At 39.5% G+C, this 26,476-nt stretch overlaps 1 protein-coding gene across 3 annotated transcripts in view; it reads left to right on the forward strand.

Moving 5' to 3' along the window:
- The window catches only part of MYO16 (myosin XVI), a 598,386-nt gene that overhangs the window by 91,800 nt on the left and 480,110 nt on the right, over positions 1–26,476 (forward strand). The gene's annotated exons all lie outside the window — the stretch shown is intronic.

Raw genomic sequence — 26,476 nt, forward strand, 5'->3', positions numbered from 1 at the left:
ATAGACAGATAAGGCCCCAGCAGTGGTTTATGAACCAGCGGACGGAGCAGTAGTGTCTAAGGAAGATTTCAAATGTGTATGGAAAGATGCTGATGGAGTGCTCTCTGTTGAAATTGTGTAAGCATTTAAGTTTCAGCTGCATTCACATTGCAGTTCACAGTAAATCCTCCTTTTTATATTTGCTTCACTCCTGGCTTCCGAACTGTTGGATCTGGCAGAGGGTCTGATAAGCAAATGGCTGAGCACTATCCTCACAGGGGACAGGTCACCTTGAAACAGAAGGAAGGAGAAAAGCTGAGAGAATTGAGTGGACAGAATTGGAGGATGGTTAGGAAAAGGGGCATTTGGCTTTTCTTTCACCTTGAATGTGTTAGAGTATTTTTTTTTTTCTCCAGATAAATAAAGCTCTGTTGGAAGTTCATTTCCCGACGCTTCAGTAAAAAATTAAGTTGACTCATTTTAATAAAAAAGATGAGAGGAAAGCTGTCTGTGGCACAAAAGCCATAATGTTTTGAATGATGAATTCTTACATGAACTTTAAAAATTAAAGATAGCCATTAGATATCACATATGTCATTTTGAAAATGATGTCATATCTTCTGTCTAAATTTGAAAGAAGTATCATTTCAATGATATAAAGGTCCATGTAATTTAGCTATCCATAAGTAAAAGTGAGTCCGCATAAAATGTAAGAAGGCATTGGCTTAGAGCCTTCTAGTTTCAAAGGCCTGGGTGGTGGAACTTATCTATTGTTTTCATCTGCATTAAATGACAGAAAAGGGAGAAAAAAAAGACCATAAAAAGCACCTATTCAATGAATCAAATTAGTCATTAAAAAATTCTAAGTTGGAAGTCACATTGAAACAAATGGAAAAGGAATTAATTTGGAACTACTAGAAAAATGACATGTAGCCAGTATTGGATTGAGTTCAATTTAAAATCAGAACAACTTTTATGTTTTACCATCTGCTTCATAAAGTGCCTTGTAAAATTTGAATACTACAATCTTTAGAGAATCCCATATGAGGAAGGCTTTTTTAAGGCCGTTTAAAGAACATAAAACTAGAATAAATAGTGTTGCTGCTTGTCCAGGAATTGGGTTGGTAATTAGTGATTACTGAAAAGAGAAGTTGCATCTGTGATTTAGGGCCTCAACTATTCCATTTGAACTTCTGCCTCACAGAAGTCCAGCAAATGGGCTTCTGTGCCATGTAACAGATGAGCTGATGGAAGCTCAGAGAAGGCAAGCAAATGGCCATACTCATCTCACCTGGACATTGTGCAGAGCTCAAATGGAAACACACCACTCTAATCTGCTGGTTTTAGGCATAACACTTATTAAACAAAATGGGCAAGAGGCATGAAACAGAAATTATCTTTTCCTGCCAAATTTTCATGTTCTAGTTATATGTTAAGATGAATGAGATAGAAGGCAGGTGACATGTGCTGATAAAGTATATCCTTTAATTTCTACATGTACACACGCATGTGTGTGCATCTTTGTAGAGATTTTAATCAACTCTATGTATCAAGTGATAGATGCTAAGATCATCCCTACACCACATAGAGGGAAGCTCAGAGGAAGGGCCCTCATCTATCAGCTGTGAGGCAGTGAGCTTGGTGGGGTGGGCAGAGCAGGGGCAGAGGCTGATCCCTGACAGCTCTTTCTCCAGGTACATTCTCACCTCCCCCTTTCAGATTGTGGGAATGAAATAAAGTGATACCCATTTCCTATTCTTGCTCTCCTCTTAGTAGACCCTCCCTCTCCTGCTGAATGAGAAAAGAAACCAAGAAAAGTTAGATCTTATTTAACAAGGTCTTGAAATTAAACTAGGATGCAATTATGTAGAGAAGTAGCCAGGATGAGGAGAGGGGATTACTCCAACACAGACTCTGAGACTCTGAAGCAAGAAATAGCACTGCAAATTTGAAGGTGATATAGTATTTAGGTAGTGGAGCTGAGATGAAGAGCACAACAAATAAACTGGACTGAAGTTGTAAAATAAGGTTTATAGCTTAGAAAGGTGGATTGGTTATGGACACACATAAGGTCAGGAGAGCAATTTGGACACATTGTCTGAGGATGGCTGAAGTTCAATTGAATTTGATGAAAATGTGAAAATACTTGTTTTTGGCTTTTTCTGAATATAGTAGAACATATTTGCATGTCTGGGAAAATCTACATAATCTTTCTGGATTTGACATTCTGCCTGTAAAAACATTGGAAATATGTAAATGAGTGATTGCATCCAAATGTGCCCTCATTTCTGGATATGCTTGAGACATTCTAAAATTCGTCTTCACTCCTTCCGTCTCTTGACATCCAATTAGTTAACATGTCTGCTGCTTATGCTCATGTAAGTTAGCTTTTAATGTGTAACAATCTACCCTGGAAATTTAGTGTTGTAACAGAAGAGGAGGAACACTTCCCAAATCATTCTGTGCAGCCAGTAGTTCCCTAATAGCAGAACCAGAGAAAGACATCCCGAGAAAGCTATACACAAATGCCCCTTCTGAATATACAATGAAAAGGAGCCAATAAAATATTAGCAAACCAAATTCAGAAACATATAAAAAGAATTAGGCATCATGCCCAAGTGGATTTATTCCAGGAATGCAAGGTTGGTTTAACGTGAAAATCAATCAATTTAACAACATATTAATGAAACAGATGACAAAGACCATATGATTATCTCAATAGACTCAGGAAAAAATTTGACAAAATCCAACAACTTCTCATGATAAACTTAATTAACTGGGAATAAAAGGAAATTTTCTCAGCCTGATAAAGTGCATCTGGAGGAGTGGGGAGGCACAGCTAAAATCTTACATAATGGTGAAAGACTGAAAGCTTTACCCCTAAGATCAGGAAAAAAGTCAAGGATGACTGCTGTCATCACTTTAATTCAATAATGTACTGGAGGTTCTAGCCAGGGCAATTATGAAGAAAATGAAATAGAAAGGATTGAGATTTCAAAGAAAGAAGTAAAATGATTTACTCTGATAACACGATCTCACGTATAGAAAATCCTAAGGAATCCACACATAAATATTTGACTAATATCCTAAATAAAATAGAAATGCATTCTGTGTTTACGGATTGAAAGACTTAATGTTGGAAATATGGCAAAGATCCCCAAACTGGTCTACAGAGTAAATGCAATTCTTATTAAAATTACAGCTGGCCTTTTTGCATAAATTGATAATCTGAGCTTAAAATTTATATGTCAATATGTGGAACTCAGAGTAACCAAAACAATCTTAAAGAAGAAGAAACAAATTATAAGATTGACGCTTCCCAATTTCGAAATTACTACAAAGCTACAGTAATCAAGACAGTGTGATACTGGCTAAGGCTAGATATATAGATCAATGAAATAGAATTCAGAATCCAGAAATAAACCCTTACATTTACGATGAGTCAATTTTTGACCAAGGTGTCAAGAGCATCCACTGGGGCATCAGTAAGCTTTTCAGCAGGTGGTGTTGACACAACGGAATATCCACCAGTAAAAGAAGGAAATGGGACCCATACTTCACATAAACACAAAATTAACTTAAAATTGATCATAGACCTAAATGTAAGAGCTACAACTATAAAATTCTTAGCAAGAATCATAGGAGTAAATCTCTGTGACCTCTGGTTAGGAGTAGGCAATAATTTCTTGGATACAACAAAATAAAAGATAAATTACGTCAAAATTAATATCTGTGTCTTAGAAGGGATATTACCAAGACAATGAAAATACAACCCACGGAATGGCTGATATATTTGGAAATTATATATCTGATGAGGGATTTTTCTCCAAAATTTATAAGGTACTCTTGTAACTAAACAATAAAAAGAAAAACAACCCAATTAAAAAATGGGCAAAGAACTTAGACATTTCTCCAAATAAGATAAACAAGTGATTAATAAGCACATGAAAAGATGTTCAACATCATTAAAAATTAAAGAAATGTGTGTCAAAACTACAAGGAGATACATTTCACATCCACTAGAGTAGTTAAAATCAAAAAGTCAGACAATCAGACATTATCAAGTTTTGGCAAAGATGTCGAGAAACTGGAACTCTAATAGGCTGCTGATAGCATTATCAAATGGTGCACCCATTTTGGAAAACAGTTTGCTAATTCTGTAAAATTTTAAATATAAGTTTTATATTTATGACTCAGAAATTCCGCACCTAGGTATATTCCCAAGAGAATTTAAAATATATGTCCCCACAAAACTTGTGCATAAATATTCATAGCAGCATTATTTATAATAGCAAAAAAGTGTAAACAATCCAAATATCCATCAATTGAAATAGATAAACGGTTGTGGTATATCCATACAATGGAGTTATTATTCCACCAGAAGAAAGAATGAAGTATTGATCCTTGAGACAAAAATGTATGAACTTTGAAAATATTTAGCTAGGTGAAACATGTCAGACACAAAAGGCCATGTGTGGTGTGATTCCATTTATGAAATATCCAGAATTGGCAAATCCAAAGGACGGAATAGATTACTGTTTGCCAGAGGCATTCAGATTGTTCTGCGTCTAGTTGTTTAGTTTCCAAACAAATTCATTTACAACTATCTTCCTCCATATTGGACAATCTATTATTATAAAAATAAAACATGCACTTCCCTCCTTCCTGCCCTTTTTATACCGTTCTGCAATCTGGACTTCCTTGTCCATTTTCTTTGCTCAGCTCAAATACAGTTCTTTATATCTCTAATTAGAATGAATCAGACTCTCTTCAGTGCCCCCTTAGCACTGCATAAAGCACTTTATTTAGCAGAAACAATTGTGCCAAATTTAGCTAATGATTTTCATGTCCACCCTCCTTCCCCGGAGAAACTTTTAGGTACTTAAGGATGAGACTCATGCGTTTTTGTTCAGCGTCTTATCCAAGTTAGCCTTTAAGGAAAAGATTTTTCTTGTACTAGTCCTTTAATAACTATTTATTAAATTGAATATTTGCAGAGAAACAGGTTCAAATGAAAATTGAATATGGAATATGATGTGGGGTCAGTGAGCCGAGGAGTCGAAAGAAAGATTTCTTGGACTCTCAAGATCTGGCAATAGGGCTCTTTTATTTAGAGAATAGTGTGGAATAGCATGGGGACAGGACCCATGGGCAGTCAGAGCTGCTGCTGCATGGGGACAGGACCCACGGGCAGGAGGAGCTGCTGCTTCCCCGCCTGCTGCTGCTGCCGCTGCTGCTGGCGTGGGGACAGGACCCATGGGCAGGCAGAGCTGGTGCGGACATATTGCTGCTGCAAACATGGGTGGAGAGTAAGGCTAAATTTAAGGCATAGGTATGTGAGTTATCTCTTTACAAGACAAAGGAAAGAATACGTAAAAAGAGTTGTTAAAATGGCATCAGTGCCTGTAGGGTCTGGTTATTGGGTGGTCCTATAACTTTTATTTATTTATTTATGTTTAGTTAAAGATTTTACTTTTTTCCTTTTTCTCCCCAAAGCTCCCCGGTACATAGTTGTATATTCTTCATTGTGGGTCCTTCTAGTTGTGGCATGTGGGACGCTGTCTCAGTGTGGTTTGATGAGCAGTGCCATGTCCGCACCCAGGATTCGAACCAACAAAACACTGGGTGCCTGTAGCGGAGCACGCAAACTTAACCACTCGGCCACGGGACCAGCCCCCCTATAACTTTTAGATAAGAATCAAACCGGATTGAGTAAATGGCAGAAGTCACCCCTTAAATATTATCTTCAGCTAAAGACAAAGGAGGATGTTGGGGGGGGGGGGGATCAGTTACATGAGGTTGCCAGACAGTAACCAACTTAAGTCCTTGCCTGCCCCATTAAGAGTTTCCAGAGATAAGGCCCATCCCGCCTTCCTCCTGGTGCAGAGAGGGTGGCATCTTTACAGACGGAGATTTCCCTTACAAATGTAAATGTTTCCCAACGAAGGGCAGGCAAGCTCTGAGGGCAAGCTCCTCAGAGTTGCTTTTATTAAAAGTAACCAGCCCCATTCTCATCTGCAGTTTTAAAAGTAACCAGCCTAAAATAATCCTCATCAGAATAGACATTAAGAAGAAAAACTGCTCACTTTCTCTGTATTTTGTGTCTAAGTAAAACCAGTTAGCAGGCATTCAGAACAAAATGAAATGTTTTGAACAAACTGCAATGCCAGTTTGTCCTGGGGATGCTGATTTCCTCTCTGTTTTCATATACGGTTTTGATAGTTCACAAAACAACGGGTAGCATCTATTCCATTTTCTGTTTTAGCTCAATCTTAGCCATTTGGTGATGGGTCATATGATGATAATGACTTGAGAATCCAACCCTAGGCAGCTGTCCTTTTTCTCTTGTTCTTATATAAACCAATCTGTCAGTGAGTTAAGCTAGAGATTCTTCTCTCTGCCCCTGAAGCCACATGTGGTTCTAGAAAATTATGAATTTCTTTGTGCAGGATCTGAATGCTTTACTTGCTGCTCTAAGCAGATTAAATGTCATTATTTTAGGAATTATTGTTGTTTTGAGAAAATTATCAGAATCCATCAGTAACTCAATGCGAGGAAAAAATGTAGAAAGAAAGAGCTGTGAAGACCTGTCTTTTATCTCCTTGTATCGTAATTGGATATGGAAATACAGGAAAATGTCAGAGGAAGGATAAAATATTTCTTCACTGAACTTATTATTAATAAAATACCACTACTATTTTATATCTTAATTGTATACCATATGTAAGTTATTTTATTAATGTATTGATTAAATAACCATGTGCCAGGCCATAAGGATTCAAAGATAAATACAGCTAAGGTTGGGATCATAGCTTAGTGGAGCAAAATTAGAAATCTAAAATGTGCAATGCACAAAGGGAATAGGTATGATCTAATATAAAAAGACTAAACAGGGGAAATACTTCTCCCAGCTTCCACCTTTTTGATGTCTATTATTTCCTCCTGTTGTGCACTTGTGACATCTCCACTTCTAAGATTTGGTTCTAGGGCACTTTTTTCTCTGATTGACACACTGTCCCTTGCTGATCTTACTCACACCCATGGCTTTCATATCTATAATACTGTGATTTATAATGAGAAATATAGATTTGATCTTCATCCTCATTTCTGGCACAGAACTCCTAAAACACTTGGAATTTCCTAAACGAGGAAAGCCATCAAACTGTCTTTTGTTATGTTAATTAGGTGACTTTTAGATAGCATCTGAGGATGGGGCCTGGTTGCCAAAGGAACCAACCTTGTGATTAGAGGGTTGACTCTTTCAGTGGCACCCTGATTTCCGGAGAGTAGGGAGGGACTGTAGGTTGAATCAATCACCAATCGCTAATGATCTAATCAATCATGCCTATGTAATGAAGCCTCCATATACACCCAAAAGGATGGGGTTTGGAGAGCTTCCAGGTTGGTGAACACCTGGAGATTTGGGGAGAGTGGCAGCTCAGAGAGAGCATGGAAGCTCTGTGCCCTTTCCCCATACCTGGCCCTATGCATCTTATCTATCTGGCTGTTCCTGGGTTTTATCCTTTCATAATAAACTGGTGATCTGTAAGTAGAATGTTTCTCTGAGTTCTGTGAGCAGCTTTAGCAAATTAATTGACTCCTAGGAGGGGGTAGCGGGAACTCCTGACTTATAGTTAGTTGGTCAGAAGCGCAAGGGACCAACCTGGGCTTGTGATTGGGGTCTGAAGTGGCGGGGGTCAGGGGAGAGGGAAGCAATATTTTAAGACTAAGCCCTTAACTTGTGGAGTCTGACACTATCTCTGAGTAGATAGTGTCCAAATTGAGTTGAATTGAGTTGAACGATAGGCCACCCAGCCGGTGCCTGGAGAACGGCTTGCTGTTGTGTGAGAACTTCCCCCTGAACTGACACACACGTTGGAATTGGGTGCAGGATCCCAAAGAACATCCACAGAGTCGTGCATCGATGAGGATATGCTCTGAGAAACGCATTGTTAGGCGATTTTGTCTTTGCACTAATATCGTAGAGTGTGTTTGTGTCAGAACACTACACTCAAATCTAGGTGGTATAGCCTACTAGACACGTAGACGATACGGTACTAACTTTATGGGGCTGCCGTCTATGTGGTCCCTTGGTGACCAAAATGTTCTTATACAGCACGTGACTGTAAACTACTGATTCCAAATGCCCATTGCCAACCCAGGCAGCCCTCCTAAGAACTGTGTAGATCTAAATAACTCATTCCCTGCTGGAGCGCTTCCCTGGGAGTTCAAGAAGCAGCCCTGAAACTGACCATCTCTGAACCTAACATCCTGCTCATATCTGTGGCCCTCAACCAGATCCTCAAAGGGTCGCAGGCAGGCGTGATGATCTTGTCTTCTGTAGTCTCCCCAGCCCACTGCCAATGGATCCACCCCAAATTCTGTAAAATCCGCCCTCTTGGTAGATTTGAGGCTGCTTAATTTCCTCCTTTTTGAAAAAAATTATTAAAAATCCAGGAAAAGATATAGTTTAGTTTTCCCTGTATGGAAATTTATATTAATTTATGTCATTACATTCCTTAATGTGCTCTTCTGTGCACTGAATCTTATTGAATAAGATAGTTTTTTCACTAACTTTTTTGATGAAGAGTATGTATTTGTTGTATATATCAGAATTTGCCCATTCCACTGGGGGACAATTGATCTGTTTCCCATTTAATGCCACTACAAACAGCTCTTCTAGGACCAGTCTTTTTTTTTTCCCCCTTTTTTGCTGAGGAAGATCATCCTTGAGCTGACATCTGTCACCAATCTTCTTTTTTTTGCTTGAGGAATATTAGCCCTGAGCAAACATCTGTGCCAATCTTCCTCTACTCTGTATATGGGATGCCACCACAGCATGGCTGACAAGTGGTGTAAGTCTTTGTCCGGAATCCCAAGCTGTGCCACTGAAGCAGAACATGCCGAACTTAATCTCTGCGCCATGGAAAAGGCCGTAGGATCGTTCTTATACTTATGTCCTGGCATCCTTAGGTGCATTTTTGGGGTTATAGGGTCTTCATATCTTCAGCTTTACTGGATAATCCCAAACTATTGTCATCTAATTTTCTTCATCCCAGTGTCACGACCTGAGTTTGGGATATTACCACCTCTCTACAGAGTTGCTGCTACAGCTCTCCCCTGGTGTGACCTCTCTGCCTCCAGTGTGCCCCCACCCCAGCGCCTTCTCCACACTGCAGCCAAAGTGAGCTGTCTACACTGCAATTCTGTCCATTGTGTTCAAGTGCTTGAAACCTGTGAGTGGTTCCCCGTCATCCCCAAAATAAAACCCACACCCCTATATACCATTCTGCCGTCTGGTTTCTCATTCCTTCTTCAGCGTCATCCCTCAGTGCACACATCCTATGCTCAATGCTCCAGCCATACCTAAGCATCTTCATTTACTTGAATGAAACCTGTTTCTGTTTGATTTCTCTTACAATATTTTACTGTGCTATTTTTCTTTTGTTGTTGTTTGCTTGTTTATTGCCTAGAGCAGGGGTTCCCAGGCTTAATATGTATCAGAATCACCTGGAGCTCCTGTTAGATCCCCAGAGTGCTGGGCCCACCCCCAGAGATTCTGATCCCGTATACTAGATGGTCCTACTCCCCGGATTAGGCAGAGGCCTTCAGTGTGGGTCTGTGTACTCTCCTCCTTCCTTCCACGGTGCTCATCAATTTACTCTTGTAAATACCCAAATACTGTCATTTCAATGGTGAGCTCCTCCCAGGCAGGGGCTTTTATTTGTGCCTTGGTTGGACCTCAGGATTTGGCGTCTTGCTGCATAGCAGACTCCATAAGAATAGTTATCAAGGAATACATAGAAGAAGAAATGCATGCAGACCAGAATCCATGTCCACTCCATCCTGGGTTCTCTCCAGCACCAGCACAGGGCCTGTGCACAGCAGAAGCACTATAAATATATGTTGAATTAATAAATGATGGTTTTACGGGGAGCCAAGGACACGATGTTTTGGACACCTCCTATATGCACTTTCTTAGTCTATTGTGGACATTACCTAGACTTCTCATCTCCCAAGAATAATTTAATGCCTTTCCCACAACCACACCTGCTTCCTCCACTGTGCTCCTTCCTCTGCTCTCTGATCCCACTGGTGGCCTCACCAAACACACACGCCTCAGAAACTGGCAGTCAGTCTTTTCTTCCTTCTTTTCTCAAGCTGCGTCTCACTTCCCATCCTGTCAATCTCAGTCATTGCTTCCTGGGAATTTACCCAGTCTGCTCTGTCTGCTCTACCACGACTCTATTTCAAGCCCTCACTATCTCTGGTTGGACTCTTATAAGAGCTTTTCATTTACTTCCCTGCTGCCCATCTTATCTCCCTCGAGTCTGTCCTTCACAGAGTCTAACGATCTTCTCATCTGTTTAAAATCTGCTAACCACTCTCCCTCAGCCTCAAGAGAAGTCTTAATTTGGGGGTTTACGGACCCTTTGAAAAGCTATGGACCTTCTCCGGAGAGTCTACAGGAGTCTCTGGGATTACAGATTAAATAAATGTGGTTTAGGTGAGGAACCTCTTTATGCCATGCCTTGTCTTTTATGACTTTCCCCGTCTGTCTCTACAGGTTCAACTCTAGCCGCTTCCTATCTGCAAAGCAAATGTTCCAGGAGACAAAAGGCTTATAGCAGCCTTAATGCACGTTGTCTTTTTTGGAGGTGTCCCCTGCTAAGAACAATCTTTCTCACATTTGTGAGCACTCTTGTTCCCTGAATGACATGCACCTCTATGCTTCCAGGATGCTCTGTTATAGCTTGTCTTTGCATTGACTGTGTTGTATTGTAACTGCCTGTTTACCACGCCAGGAAATCACTTGAAGGGCAGTGACTGTTCCATATTTATATGCATGTATTTGCATAAAATAAGTAGCCTGTCAGTCAGTGGTTGTTGAATGAATGAATGTAAGATGAATTACCTTAGTTTTATATGCCTTGGAAATCCTTCCTTTTTCTGTACCTCTTGATGCTGTGTTAAGAACTATGTCACTTTTTGTGACACTTAAAAAAATAGATATAATTTGGATACAGTAAAATGCACAAATCCTACACCTCAGTAAGTCTTTCTATCTATCTATGTATATATTTATATCTGCGTAACCACCACCTAGATCAAAATATGAAACATTTCCATCATTCTGGAAAGTTTCTTTGTGTTCCTTTCCTGTCAACAGTCCACTTTCTAAAGCTGCTGTCATCATAGATTAGTTTTACGTGCTCTTGAGCTCCATGTAAATGAAGAGCCATATATTTGCCACCCTCGAAATATCTCCTATCAGCTTCATGTGAGACTTTTCTTCGGTGATGTTTCTTCACACCCACCTCACTATAACCTACCTTAAACCGCTTAATCAGCACCTCCACATTGGGACCTAGAGATGCATATCAATATCCTCTGTGCTCTGGAAATAATTCTATAATCTTAACAGCTTAAATATAATTGCTAGCAGCTATAATATGTTAACACGTTTTTTAAAAGTTTATTAAAGTTGCTACACTTGGCTATGTCATAAGAATCTAAAATTTTTTTCCTCTCTACCCCCTTAAAACCTGTATATAAAAATCTCTCCCGCTTCCCTCTATAAAGTCCTACTTCCTATCTGTAAATCTTTTCTTAACACTTCCCTTCTCTTCGCGTCTATGGCTGACTGACCCTGCACGTTGCAATGCCGGCCGTGATGGATACTCCAGGGCATAAGAGTAAACATCATTGTATTAGCATCAGATTAACATTTTGAGAAGAAGCCCACATGGGACATAAATAAATCATAATAGGATGCAGAATCAGGAGGCATCATGGCAATAAATCAGTGCATCTCACCTAAGCAAAGAGAAAGGGAGGCAGCTCACCAACCTCTGATCCTTTCTTGCTTATTTTCCCTCATTTTACCCACCTTCTTACCTTCTTCACTTTTTCCTCCCTATAGGTCTGTTCTATGTGCATCTTCCTTTTTTCTCTCCTTTCCCTCCATATGTATGTAGTATGTAGGGTTGAGTTAATCAGAGGAGGCTGGGAGGTGAAAAAGGCAGTAAAGAATGTGCCAGACAGAAGGAGAAGTATGTGCTAAGGGATGAGGGTTCCTCGTATGCTCAAGAATCTGAAAAAAAATGGCTTGACCACTGAGCAGGAGGTGGTATTGCTGGTGATTAAGAGTATGGTGGACACTGTGGCCCCAACGTCTTGGGGAGTGAGTCAGTCATGTGCCTTCAGGGCTGTGTGATATTGGACATCTTGCTTAGTCTTTGGGCCTCAGTTTCCTCATCTGTTAAAAAGAAAAGATAATAGTACCTACTGCATAGATCTTTTAGGAGGATTAAATGCGTTGATACCTATAAAGTGATTAGAATAGTGCCTGGCACCTAGTAAGCACTTTTAATTGTTTGCTATATAAAATCAAGCCTTAAGAAAAATTTGAAGTAACTTTCTAAAACTCTTCACTTAGAAGCTCATTCATAATTTACTTATTTTTTACAACTAATCTGAATGTTTATTCTGGAAGTGCTAAAGGGAATGACTCTATATGTATTTCTTTTTCTTTTTGAATAGCTGCGTTTTAAGACTGTTCTGATATTTAAGATTGAAGCCACACTGAAGATGAGAGGAAAGAGTGACGAAACATACTAGGGGGATTAGTTCAAGTGACTTTTGTCTGGCATCCCAGCCTTCTTCCCATGCCACTTCTATGGATGGAACTTCTGGAGTTTGGGCTTCTATAGAAAAGATATTTCTAGAATTGGTGACATGAGATAAATGAAAGAAATAGCACATTAGATGAGGTAAGTTCACCTTTATGAGGACACTGGGGAAAGGGCTGGATGGAAGATCTGAAGAGAGAGGCTTACAAAGAAGACAAAGAAATACAGGGAGGACATTTTGACAAGGTTGTAGAGGAACTTATATTTTGGTTGGAGAAGGACGTGCCCTCTGCTCTCCTGTTTTACCACTGCCTTTGCTCTGGCCACCAGCCCCTCTCCTTGGAGTCCCTCCACAGCTTCCAACAAGATCCCCACCTTATCATCTCCTGCTTCAATCACTTTCTGCAGTCAGAGTTACATTCATAAATTGCAAGTCTAATCATCTCCATCTCTGGAGCTCCACTCTCCCCTGTCTTTTTATGATTCATGAGAAGGAATAGAACCACCCTCCCCACCCACCCCGCAACCTGACCTCTGATGACTTCTCTAGTCTCACTCTCACCTGGCCATTCCGTGTACCTCTCCTTTAGCCATACCAAACTTTTTTTATCTGAGCATGTCATGAACATCCCTGTGACATCCCCTGTGCCAGCATTGTTTAACCTGCTTTCTTCCCGTTCTTGCTCAGGTATCTGCTTAGGCACTGCTTCTTCAGAAACATGCCCCAAACTCTCAAGCTTTGGTTGTCTGCCCCATAATACTGTATGTTCATGATACAGTGCATTCATGATCCCATGCATAATCTTTCAATAATTCCTATTTTCTGATATATAATCTTGGTAAACTTCAAAGGGCAATACCTAGGTCTGATTTGAAGTTGTCGTATGTGTGGTACACAACAAATATTTCCAGGGTTGATGGAATTCTGTGAAGTTAGTTGTGTATTTAGTGCCTGGCCCATAGGAAACATGGAGTAAATTTACTGTGGATGGGTTTTACTAGTCATTGATACCCACAAGGCTGTATCAAAGAGTGGTGATACATTCCTGGCAAATCACATAATAAATATTTTCACTAATATAAAGATAGCATTAGGTTAATATCATCAGGGGTGCACAACGTTTCAAAAATAATGGTTGGCAATACACTTGTTGAATACCTAGTCTGAACACCAACCTTGTGCAGTAGGTATTATTGTCTCCATTTTTCATCTGAGGAACTTGAGCTTCAAATGGGTAGTCTGACCTTTAGGGAGTGGCAGAGACAAGATTCATATCGAAGCATATTCACTGATGTGAAAGTAAAGAGGAGTCATCCACTGGAGGAGCCTTGGTGATGGAAAGAACATGACATCTTTCCAGGGTTTCATTAGCCTCATGCAATGTGGGCAGAACTTACCTGTATTTATTACTTCATTCTGAGAAGTACCTCCAATCATTCATAGGAGTGTTGGGGGCAGCGGTGGAGGATTTAGAGAGAGAGAGAGGAAGAGAGAGAGTGAGGGACAGAGAGAGAGAGGAGGGGAGAGAAGAGGAGGGGAAGGGAGGAGAGGGAAATTCTGACAAAAAATATGAGGTTATGGATCATGGATCAGAAAACAGACTGTTTTCTATTCACAGAGCATTCTAGCACTGATTTCCTGAGCCCCAGCTCCCACAGAACAATGCAGTGAAAGCCTGATATTACCCTGTATGTTCAGTGGGTTCTGACACAGGAGAGGAACCACAGAATTAGAAAACTCTAAGCTTTTATAGGCTTTTGGCACATCTTCCCACATGCTCAGAGAAAGAGAGAAGGAGAGAGAGAGAGAGGGAGAGAGAGAGAGAATGTAAACAAAACTTCTCCAAAGAGGAGAGGAGAAACTCTCCAGCTTCAGCACCCTGAAATATGAGAAAATAAGCCTGGGGAGATAATTCTCCAAATCTCCCCAGAGCTGTACACTATCTCTGGCTTCTGAGGCATGTTTTTACGCAATCGTCCTTAAGCCAAGGTTGCCAATGCTCTTTGTCCCAACAGCCTAGACTGCTTAGACATGAGAAAATAGTTATGGAGAACTGTCTCCCAACAATGAGTGCTATTGCAACTTATCCAAAAAGTTTTAGCCTTTAAGTTTGGGAAATAATTGAATACCATTTGTGGATTTGGACATTTTGCTGTACATTTCCTTTTCAATATCACTTAAAAATACTGTTAAATTTTGGGGACCTCTCTAGAGAGCACACTTTATCCTTCCTAGTCCAAAGTGACATTTGCAACCAGGGAATTCGTTTAGAGGAAGGACGTCATCAGTATGTAAACTTCCCCCGTGCATCTTCCCCTGCTCCGTTTCGAAGGAGCCTCAGTAGGGAATATGACAAAGGCAAATAAACTAAGTCTGCTTGTACGCACATGCTCGCGTGAAGTACTTATCTTCCACTCTGTCTCTCTCTTCTCCTTCTCTCAAGTGTAGTGAATTATGTTTTGCAAGTGTTCAATAATCCTGCATTTAACAAAATATCCCTCCAGACATTATGTGTTGTACCCTGGAAGATGCTTTAAAGCAATTCTAGTTCTCTGGTTCCTCATTTGATGACCCTTGAATGTTGCCTGATATTTTAGACTTTATAGGAAATAAGAGAAAGTCGAAGGTCTACACCTCAAATAGCTAATTATCTAAGTAGGAAGAGGCCTCCTATATGATACAATTAAAGAAAAATGCAAAGCATTGTATTATCACATCTGGATTGACTGTACAAGAAAAGCGAAGAGAGGGTTCTATTAAGGCTGGGACTAATTTAGGGAAAAAGAAATCGAGAAGAGTTTGTAGGTTAAATCGGCTCCAGGTGAATTTCAAAGAATGCATAAAAACTGAATAAGTAACTTAATGTGTATGTAGATAAGTGCAGAGGTGGTTAAATTGTCGATAAGGACACGATTCAGCTAAAGAGACATATATAGTTTTTTTTTTGCGTTTGATTGTTCTGTTTGTTTAATCCCACTTGATCTGGAACCATTTTTTTCCATGATACTAAATTCTTTTTTTTATTTAGGTTATGATAGTTAACAACCTTGTGAAATTACAGTTGTACATCATTATTAGTCATGTTGTAGGCACACCACTGCACCCCTAGTGCCCTCCCCCCACCCCCCCTTTGCCCTGGTAACCACCGATCAGTTCTCTTTGTCCATATGTTAACTACCACCTATGAGTGGTGTCATACAGAGTTCGTCTTTCTCTGTCTGGCTTATTTCACTCAACATAATACCCTCAAGGTCTATCCATGTTGTTGTGAATGGGACAACTTTGTCCTTTTTTATGGCTGAGTAGTATTCCACATCTTCTTTATCCAATCATCAGTTGCTGGGCACTTAGGTTGGTTCCATGACTTGGCTATTGTGAATAATGCTGCGATGAACATAGGGGTGCATGGGACTTTTGGAATTGCTGATTTCAGGTTCTTAGGATAGATACCCAGTAGTGGTATGACTGGAGCATAAGATATTTCTATTCTTAACTTTTTGAGGAATCTCCATACTGTTTTCCATAGTGGCTGCACCAGTTTGCATTCCCACCAACAGTGTATGAGGGTTCCTTTTTCTCCACGGCCTCTCCAACATTTGTCACTCTTGGTTTTGGATATTTTTGCCATTCTAACAGGTGTAAGGTGATATCTTAGTGTAGTTTTGATTTGCATTTCCCTGATGATTAGTGATGATGAGCATCTTTTCATGTGTCTGTTGGCCATCCATATATCTTCTTTGGAGAAATGTCTGTTCATGTCCCCTGCCCATTTTGTAATTGGGTTGTTTGATTTTTTGTTGTTGAGTTGTGTGAGTTCTTTGTATATTATGGAGATTAACCCTTTGTCGGATAAATAACTTGTAAATATTTTTTCCCAATTAGTGGGCTCTTTTTTTGTTTCAATCCTGTTTTCCCTTGCCTTGAAGAAGCGCTTTAGTCTGATGAAGTCCCATTTGTTTATTCTTTCTATTGTTTCCCTCGTGAGGGGTTATGGTGTCAGAAAAGATTCTTTTGAAGCTGATGTCAAAGAGTGTACTGCCTATATTCTCTTCTAGAAGACTTATTGTTTCAGGCCTAATCTTTAGGTCTTTGATCCATTTTGAGTTTATTTTAGTAAATGGTGAAAAAGAATGGTTGACTTTCATTCTTTTACATGTGGCTGTCCAGTTTTCCCAGCACCATTTGTTGAAGAGACTTTCTTTCTTCCATTGTAGGCCCTCAGCTCCTTTGTCAAAGATTAGCTGTCCATAGATATGTGGTTTTATTTCTGGGCTTTCAATTCTGTTCCATTGATCTGTGCATCTGTTTTTGTACCAGTACCATGCTGTTTTGATTACTGTGGGTTTGTAGTATGTTTTGAAGTCAGGGATTGTGATGCCTCCAGCTTTGTTCTTCTTTCTCAGGATTGCTTTAGCAATTTGGGGTCTTTTGTTGCTCCATATGAATTTTAGGATTCTTTGTTCAATTTCTGTAAAGAATGACATTGGAATTCTGATTGGGATAGCGTTGAATCTGTAGATTGCTTTAGATACTATGGACATTTTAACTATGTTTATTCTTCCAATCCATGTGCATGGAATGTCTTTCCATCTCTTTATGTCGTCGTCGATTTCTTTCAAAAAAGTCTTGTAGTTTTCATTGTATATTTCTTTCACTTCCTTGGTTAAATTTATCCCAAGGTATTTTATTCTTTTTGTTGCGATCGTGAATAGGATTGAGTTCTTGAGATCTTTTTCTGTTAGTTCATTGTTAGCATATAGAAATGCTACTATTTTATGTATGTTGATTTTATACCCTGCAACTTTGCTGCAGTTGTTGATTATTTCTAATAGTTCTTCTATGGATTCTTTGGGGTTTTCTATATATAAGATCATGTCGTCTGCAAACAGTGAGAGTTTTACTTCTTCGTTGCCTATTTGGATTCCTTTTATTTCTTTTTCCTACCAAATTGCTCTGGCCAAAACCTCCAGTACTATGTTGAATAAGAGTGATGAAAGTGGGCACCCTTGTCTTGTTCCTGTTCTGAGAGGGATGGGTTTCAGTTTTTGTCCGTTGAGTATGATGTTGGCTGTGGGTTTGTCATATATGGCCTTTATTATGTTGAGGTACTTTCCTTCTATATCTATTTTATTGAGGGTTTTTATCATAAATGGATGTTGGATCTTGTTGAATGCTTTCTCTGCATCTATTGAGATGATCATGTGGTTTTTGTTTCTCATTTTGTTAATGTAGTGAATCACGTTGATTGACTTGGGGATTTTGAACCATCCTTGTGTCCCTGGTGTAAATCCCACTTGATCATGGTGTATAATCTTTTTGATGTATTGCTGTATTCGGTTTGCCAAAATTTTGTTGAGGATTTTTGCATCTATGTTCATCAGTGATATTGGCCTGTAGTTTTCCTTCTTTGTGTTGTCCTTGTCAGGTTTGGGGATCAGGGTGATGTTGGCTTCATAGAATGTGTTAGGGAGTGCTCCATCTTCCTCTATTTTCTGGAATAGTTTGAGAAGGATAGGTATTAAATCTTCTTTGAATGTTTGGTAGAATTCTCCAGAGAAGCCCTCTGGTCCTGGACTCTTATTTTGGGGGAGGTTTTTGATTACTGTTTCTATTTCTTTACTTGTGATTGGTCTATTCAGATTCTCTATTTCTTCCTGATTCAGTTTGGGGAGGTTTTATGAGTCTAGGAATTTATCCATTTCTTCCAGGTTGTTCGATTTGTTGGCATATAGTTTTTCATAGTATTCTCTTATGATCCTTTGTATTTCTTTGTTATCTGTTGTGGTTTCTCCTCCCTGGTTTCTAATTTTATTTACTTGAGACTTCTCTCTTTTTTTTTAGTGAGTCTGGCTAAGGGTTTGTCGATTTTGTTAATTTTTTCGAAGAACCAACTCTTTGTTTCATTGATCCTTTCTACTTTCTTTTTGGTTTCAATATCATTTATTTCTGCTGTAATTTTCATTATTTCCCTCCTTCTACTGACTTTGGGCTTTGTTTGTTCTTCTTTTTCTAGTTCCGTTAGGTGTTGTTTGAGGTTGTTTATGTAAGATTTTTCTTGCTTTTTGAGGTGAGCCTGTATTGCAATGAATTTCCCTCTTAGGACTGCCTTTCCTGCATCCCAAATAATTTGGTATGGTGTGTTTTCATTTTCTTTAGTCTCCAGATAATATTTGATTTCATCTTTAATTTCTGCAATAATGCATTGTTTGTTCAGAAGCGTGTTGTTTAGTCTCCACATTTTTTGCCCTTTCCCAGCTTTATTCTTGTAATTGATTTCTAGTTTCATAGCATTATGATCAGAAAAGATGCTTGATATTATTTCAATCCTCTTGAACTTATTGATGCTTGCTTTGTTTCCCAAGATATGGTCTATCCTTGAGAATGTTCCATGCGCACTTGAGAAGAATGTGTAACCTGCTGTTTTTGGATGAAGTGTCCTATATATATCTATTAGGTCCATCTGATCTAATTTTTCATTTAATTCTATAATTTCCTTGTTGATTTTCTGTCTGGATGATCTGTCCATTGGTGTTAATGGGGTGTTGAGGTCCCCTACTATTATTGTATTGCTGTTGATGTCTCCTTTTAGTTTTGTTAATAGTTTCTTTACGAATTTTGGTGCTCCTGTGTTAGGTGCATATATAGTTATAAGTGTTATGTCATTTTGGTGGAGCGTCCCTTTTATCATTATATACTGCCCCTCTTTGTCTTTCTTTATCTGTTTTGCTTTGAGGTCTACTTTGTCTGATATAAGTATGGCAACACCTGCTTTCTTTTGTTCATTGTTAGCTTGGAGTATTGTCTTCCATCCCTTCACTTTGAGTCTGTGTTTGTCTTTGGGGCTGAGGTGTGTTTCCTGGAGGCAGCATATTGTTGGATCTTGTTCTTTGATCCATCCTGCCACTCTGTGCCTTTTGATTGAAGAGTTCAGTCCATTCACATTTAGAGTGATTATTGAAACATGGGGGCCTACTGTTGCCATTTTATCACTTGTTTTCCAGTTCTTTTGCATTTTGTCCTGATGGAGAGTTGTTACTTTGTGTTATTATCCTTCTGCTTACCTGCTTTGTTCTGGATTTTGTAACCCCTTTCCTTTTTTTGATTTTTCAGGAATGAGGTTCTTCCTGAGCATTTTTTGAAGAGGAGGTTTTGTGGTGATGAACTCCCTTAACTTTTGTTTATCTGGGAAAGTTTTTATTTCTCCATCATATTTGAAGGATATTTTCACTGGGTAGAGTATTCTTGGCTGCAGGTATTTATCCTTCAGAGTTTTGAATATTTCATTCCAATCTCTTCTAGCCTGTAAGGTATCTCCTGAGAAATCTGCTGATAGCCTTATGGGGTTTCCTTTGTAAGTTATTTTCTTCTGCCTGGCTGCCCTTAGTATTTTCTCTTTGTCATTGACTTTTGCTAGTTTCACTACTATATGCCTTGGGGTTGGTCTTCTTGCATTAATAAAGTTTGGAGATCTATTGGTTTCTGTCACATGAAGTTCCATCTCTCTTCCCAAGTTTGGAGAGTTCTAAGCTATTATTTCTTTGAACAGGCCTTCTGCCCCCTTCTCCTTCTCTTCTACCTCTGGTATACCTATAATCCTTATGTTGCATCTCCTAATTGAGTCAGATAATTCTCAGAGAGTTTCTTCATTTCTTTTTAGTCTTAGTTCTCTCTCCTCCTCTTTCTGCAGCATTTCTATATTCCTATCCTCCGAATTGCTAATTCTGTCCTCCATACTATCGACCCTACTGTTCGGAGAGTCCAGATTTTTCTAAATCTCCTCCATTGTGTTCTTTATCTCCAGTATTTCTAATTGATTCTTCTTTATAATATCAAGCTCTTTTGTGACATAGCGCCTGAACTCATTGAGTTGTCTATCTGAATTCTCTTTTAACTCATTGAGTTTTTTAATAATGGCAGTTTTGAAATAATTGTCATTTAGGTTATAGATTTCATTGTCTTTGGGATTGTTTTCTGGATGCTTATCATTTTCCTTCTGTTCTGGAGATTTAATATATTTTTTCATAATGCTTGATGGCGTGGATTTGTGCCTCTGCATAGAGATAGAGTTTAGTTGCTGCTTCCACTTGTTGCGACTGGTGTGTGTGTAGGGGGGGGAGCAGGTGTTTAGACTGCACCAACCAGGAACCCTGTCAGCTGTTACTGACTGGACCTGGACCCCTCCTCGTAGTCACAGTGGTCCTGTGGGGTCCCTTGTCAGTTGTGGGGGCAATCACAAGGGGGCCTCAGGCTGCTGGTGCCTACTTTTGCAGCCCACTTAGACGTACTCCCTTCTTGGGGTCTGCAGCGGTGTTGTGGGCTTTCCCAGCAGCCAGGAGCAGGATCACCTATAATCGTCACTTTGTCCCTAACAGAGCCCACAAGATCACACTTGTCCACTATACGTCCCAGCAGAGCTATGGGTATCTTCTGCAGTCCGTTGTTAGCTCACCTAGTTGTGCTACTTTTGCCCCAGGGCCTTCCTGCCTTGTGATTGCTGGTTGGGACCTCTCCTCTAGTGCTGTGCAGAGGCTTTCACTGAGGCTGCTGTAGGAACCTGGAGTTACCCCCTGGGCCACGTAGCTGTTTCACTGGAGCTCCACTCTGCCCCACACCACTCTCACGGGATCTCTGGGAGCCCCTTGCCTCGTCTTGGACACGGCCAGAGTCTGTGGGCCTGGCGGTGGCTGGCAAGCTGCTGCCTTTTTGGAAATTCTGCTCTAGTGAGCTTCCTGGTGTTCCGAATTCTGGGCGGGGCCTCCCTGCTAATGGTGAGCAGAGGCTTTCCCTGCTGGGAGGGGTGCAGGATCCTGGAGCCTCCCCCTGGGCCGCAGAGCCGGGCGCTGGAGCTCCACCCATTCCCCAAGCACATCCATGGGAATTCCGGGTGCCCCCTGCACTGACCCATGCAAGCCAGAGACCGTGGGCCCAGCAGCAGCTGGCGGGCTGGTGCCGTGCTGGGGAATCCGCTCGCCGGGATCTTCCCTTTGTTCTTGTTTCTGGGCGGGGCCTCCCTGCTAATGGTGAACAGAGGCTTTCCCTGCCAGGCGGGTGCGGGACCCTGGAGCCTCCCATGGGCCACAGAGCTGGGCGCTGGAGCTCCAACCCTGTCCCCAAGCACAAGAGACATATTTTTTTAGAGGAATGTATATTAATTGGGAAAGTATGAAAGAGAGGCTCCAAATTTAATAGCCTCAAAATTCCTTTCATCCTTTTCAGGAAAATTGAGACTATCTTTTGCCATTGAAATACTTCAGGTATTGCCTTGTAGGTGGTAGTTGTGGAGAGATCTGCCCAACTGTTTGAGCGTTTCTCAACCGTTGGTTAGGCCATCTCTAAGCTCCATACTTACCCTCATCATTAATGAAAGTTCATCCGTTGCCCTATCCTGGTAGGGACAGAAAGCTGTTTACTCCCTCAGATGGATTGAAGAACAAGGCAGAGAATACTTATTTATTTGCACACGTGCACCCGTGTTACACATGTGCACACAAACCTAGGTGCAGTCTTACAGACATAAACTAGCACTGTCCATTTCTTATTTACAGTTAAGTATGCCAACTCTTAAGGTCAAACTTTGGTGAGGCGAAACAATATCTGAAAATGGGAAAGTCAGCCTAGATAGTTGTAACATGTACGCTGGAGATATTTCAAAGTGGTTGTTAACATTCAAGTGAATAAATTTGCAAGTGTTTTACAAATTTCCTTTCCTAGACACCTAATTTAATTGATACTTATTAGAATTCAAAGCATTTTATTTTGATTAGGGAGAAAAAAATCACAAAAGGAATGTGGGTAACCAGATGCTCTTATGGAGCAAATAGACTATCCCATGTGACCTGTGTATGTGTATATATATATATATATATATATATATTCCATATTAATGCACATATATACATATGTTATTGTATTCCTCTATATTGATTACACAAAGAGTAATTTTTGGAGCAATTTTAAAATTTCATTTGTTTTTTACCTTACATCGCTGTTCTATGAAAATATTAGTCTAAATGCTAATGAGTATTTTCCAGCCCTTACATTACATATTCACATCTAGGCACTAAAGCAGTGCTCTGCTGGGTTAGTATCCTCACTGCTCTGCCAATACAGAGAGTGTGGTCCACGTTAACCCCTGCTTTCCTTCCAGCCATGCAGATCTACACTGTAAATTCCCTCCTCTGTACACCCCACAATTGCCTACATCTAAGTTAAATGTCCACTTTTTCTGGTAGGAGACTTGTGAGCTGTGTGAAGGTGAAGTGTCTGGAATCTGATAGCCAGTGGCTTAATAGACTGGCTGAAATCAAGATGGACCCTAACAGCTAGCAAGCTGTGGAAAGGGACACAGTCAGAGAGGCAGGGAGCTGATCAACCAGGTAAGGCAGGCTTGATCCTGGTCACAAGGCGCCTGGGGATGACCAGTGAGACTGATTTTCTAGCAAGAACTGAGTGTATTTGTGCCTTTTTCTTCTTGTCAACTCATTTCTTTCCTTCTTTGCAGAAGGAAAAGGACCCTGTAAGCCTTGTAGGGCCCTAAATTATTAAACCAGAATATCAGGAGAGATCTTGACTCCATGCACCCAGAAGCTTTCGTGATACTATAAATTTAACTCCAAGCTATTTCATGAGGGATGATCAGGGTCGCTAAGCCTGTGTGTGATTTGCTTCATCAAAATCTAATATTTATAAGCCCCAATCTATTCCCAGAGCAGAGGCAAAGATGTCTAATCACAGAGCTTGAATTTGCATTACAAACAATTTGTGCACGTGATTTATGGACTCATTGGAATTTTTACTGTAACCTACTATGTATGTGCACCCTACCTAAACTAGTGGTGTTTGTAAACTTTAGTTTTAATTCCATCAGTTAATAAAATTTGAAAACATGCAGAACAATTAGATTTAAGAATTATCTATGAAAAGACTGGCATAACAGTGCCTTCCAAGCAGGAGTCTAAATGTAGTAGTATATCACCTGTGAGCTTTCACTATAAAAAGTATTTTGAAGCTGTGTGTCACACATATCCCATTTTTAAAGATGTTTAATAATAAGCAAATGTATAATTTTTAAATGTTTGTCTATCACTAGAATCATTCCAGTTTCATATTTCTTTTTTTTTTTTTTGGCTGGGAAATAATTCAGCCTCACTTGAAAAAAATCTGGTGTATAATGATGCTAACATTTAAAAGGAAGGAAATCATGTTTTTTTTTTCATCAGAAGTAGTGTGAATAGTGAGCAGCTGTTTGGTGTATAAAAGAGAAAAAGGAATTTCTTTATTATTTGAAATTGCTTCTGAAATATTGTGTGTGACATTCAGTGAGAGCAATTGTCCATTTTAATAATTCTGTAATATAATAAAATACTTGTACTTTATTCATGTGTAAGTTTTGTAGCAATGAGAAACAACTCATTCTTTCAAATGCATGATTTAATTTTGTACTTAATGATCATATTCTGAAAACTATATAAATTACTAACGATGTATACAATCCAATCTAGTTCTTTACTTGCTACTATGATTACCAACTGTGATATTATATTTAATATATTGGATTAAAAGAACCCTGCAATGATCAATGGGATGTCCTAACACCGATTTGAGTTTCTTAGGGATGGACAGAGATCAAGACATTTTCATCAATTTTAAGTTACCATTATTTTTTCTATTTTATTAAGGGAGTGAAGTTAATAGAGCCAAATTTATCTTTGCTTGGTATTAATGCCTGCATTAGAAACAAATTTTTGTTTGATAATGATGAAAAATGTAAAGAAGCATTTCTATGGAAATAAACATAGTTCTACCAATGTTTTGAGCAGGAGTATGTGGTTTCCAGAGACAAAAGGTAGAGGACCTCTTAATCTGGGGGAATTGTATGTATATACAGTCCATGCATATGAAACAGATTCTAAGTATTTTAATAAAGCTAGAGTCAATTCCTCAGGATAGCCTCCTTTATGTCCTTAAAGTGGACTGGATATTACTCCCATATGATGTTTTAGAAGTCTGCGTTTCCTGTGTTGTAATTTCTAGGGCACTACATTGTGCTAGCTCGATTAATCATATTCCACCAGACTACAAGCTCCTCGAGGGCAGGGATGGAGTCATCTTTCCAGGGTATCTCTAGTAGCAAAACATAAGGACTTGCCAAATATTTATGGAATAAATGGTAAATGAATAATAAACACATTTGGTGATAAGCTCCTGGTGTATGAGGTGAGATGCTAATTTTCATAAGGGACTTTGGTCAGAGTTCTTACAAGAGGATGGTTTAAGTGATTTAATAACAGATTTTAGGGTTCAAATCAATCGTATTTTCAACAACATATTTTCTTTACCAAGCGCACACAATGCTTCTGTGAGTCTCATACATAATTTTTTCCTTTTAAAGAGTAAGTGGTGTCATAGAACTCAGTTGTCTTAAGATGTTTGTTGAGTATGTATTATGTGGAAGCACGCAATTTGCAGGAAACTAAGAAATTCAAGTATTTAAGGAACGTGTGTAGACAGCACACCATTGTGTTAGGAAGAAGGGGTAGGGATATGTAGAGAGAGCACCTTCTCCAAAGAGATGCTGACAACGTTCACATACAGTCATAATTGCTGTGTGCGTATATGCCGTCTCGTACTGCGGTAGGAGGGTGGAGCCCTGTTCCCTGCTGGAAAACAGAAAAAGTTATCTCCTAACACTTTTATCAGGGAACATTTCAAAATGCACAGGGAAACCTTAGATAATAGACTGCATATGCCGTGTATATAAAGGCTATGTTTTCCACATATTTTTATTCCTAAAAAGCACTTAAAATGGTGACTTGCATAACAATGACTCTCAAGAATTAATTGTGGAATGAATGAATAAATGAGGAATATGCATTACTGATGAAGGCTGAAAATCCTCATTCTAATTCCTGGGAAAACAAGTATGGTGCCCATGTAGTCATTCGATGTAGAGCTAAATACTTTTTCGTCGTTAATGGTAACAGCAACCTTTCATCGAACATCAACAATATAAACTAAAATTTTAATATGCATTTTCCTAACCTTCAGGACAGGGGTTACTTCCATGTGTAGATAAGGAAACCGAGGCTCTAGGAAGTTAAATAGCTTGTCCAAGTTGACACTCTTGTAAGTGGTAGAATCTGGCTTTGAACTTGGGCCATTCTGATCCAAACCTTGAGCTTGCTCTTGTGTATCACACTACAAAAATGGCTAGAATGATTCCTCTGTGAAAAGTGAAGGCGGGGTCCTTTGTTGCATAGACTTGAGTTTTCTAATATTCATGTTTAATGAAGGCACACCTCTTCCAGTTTTGCTTAGTAAGGGAATCCATGACCTAGGCTTTGCTATAGGAGGATACGCAAGTTTAACATACCGTTCAAATTTGCTTTTCCAAAGCCCTCAAAATCTGCAACACAAATTCCAGCCTATGTCAACTCATTTTCTGAGAAGATCATCATAAAAAGTATCAATTTGTGGAAAAATATTAATTTGCATTTTTAAGTGACTTAAATATGCCCTTTTTCTTTGGCTAACATGGCTATGGCATTATGAGCATGAAGTTTATTTTTAGCGCAGTAACCCTTGAAGACCATATATTTCTTTCCTTCTGATCCCAATTCGGTCAGACTTCCTTCACCCTGTTGTACAGTGAAATTCACTGCAGGCTGCAGAGGTAGCAGAATCCTAAATTTGTAAAGCTATATACAAAGCAAAAGCTTTTGGTGGATAATTTAAGTTTTACATTCTGCGTAGACAACCGAAAAGATGTGTTGTGAAATATAATGTAATTTCTTCATTACTGGAGGCAGATCAAAAGACCTCTGATTCTAAGAGGTGGTTATTTCAAGATCCTGCTGTCAATTTC

Source organism: Equus caballus, chromosome 17, assembly GCF_041296265.1.
Source record: "Equus caballus isolate H_3958 breed thoroughbred chromosome 17, TB-T2T, whole genome shotgun sequence".
Lineage (NCBI taxonomy): Eukaryota > Metazoa > Chordata > Mammalia > Perissodactyla > Equidae > Equus > Equus caballus.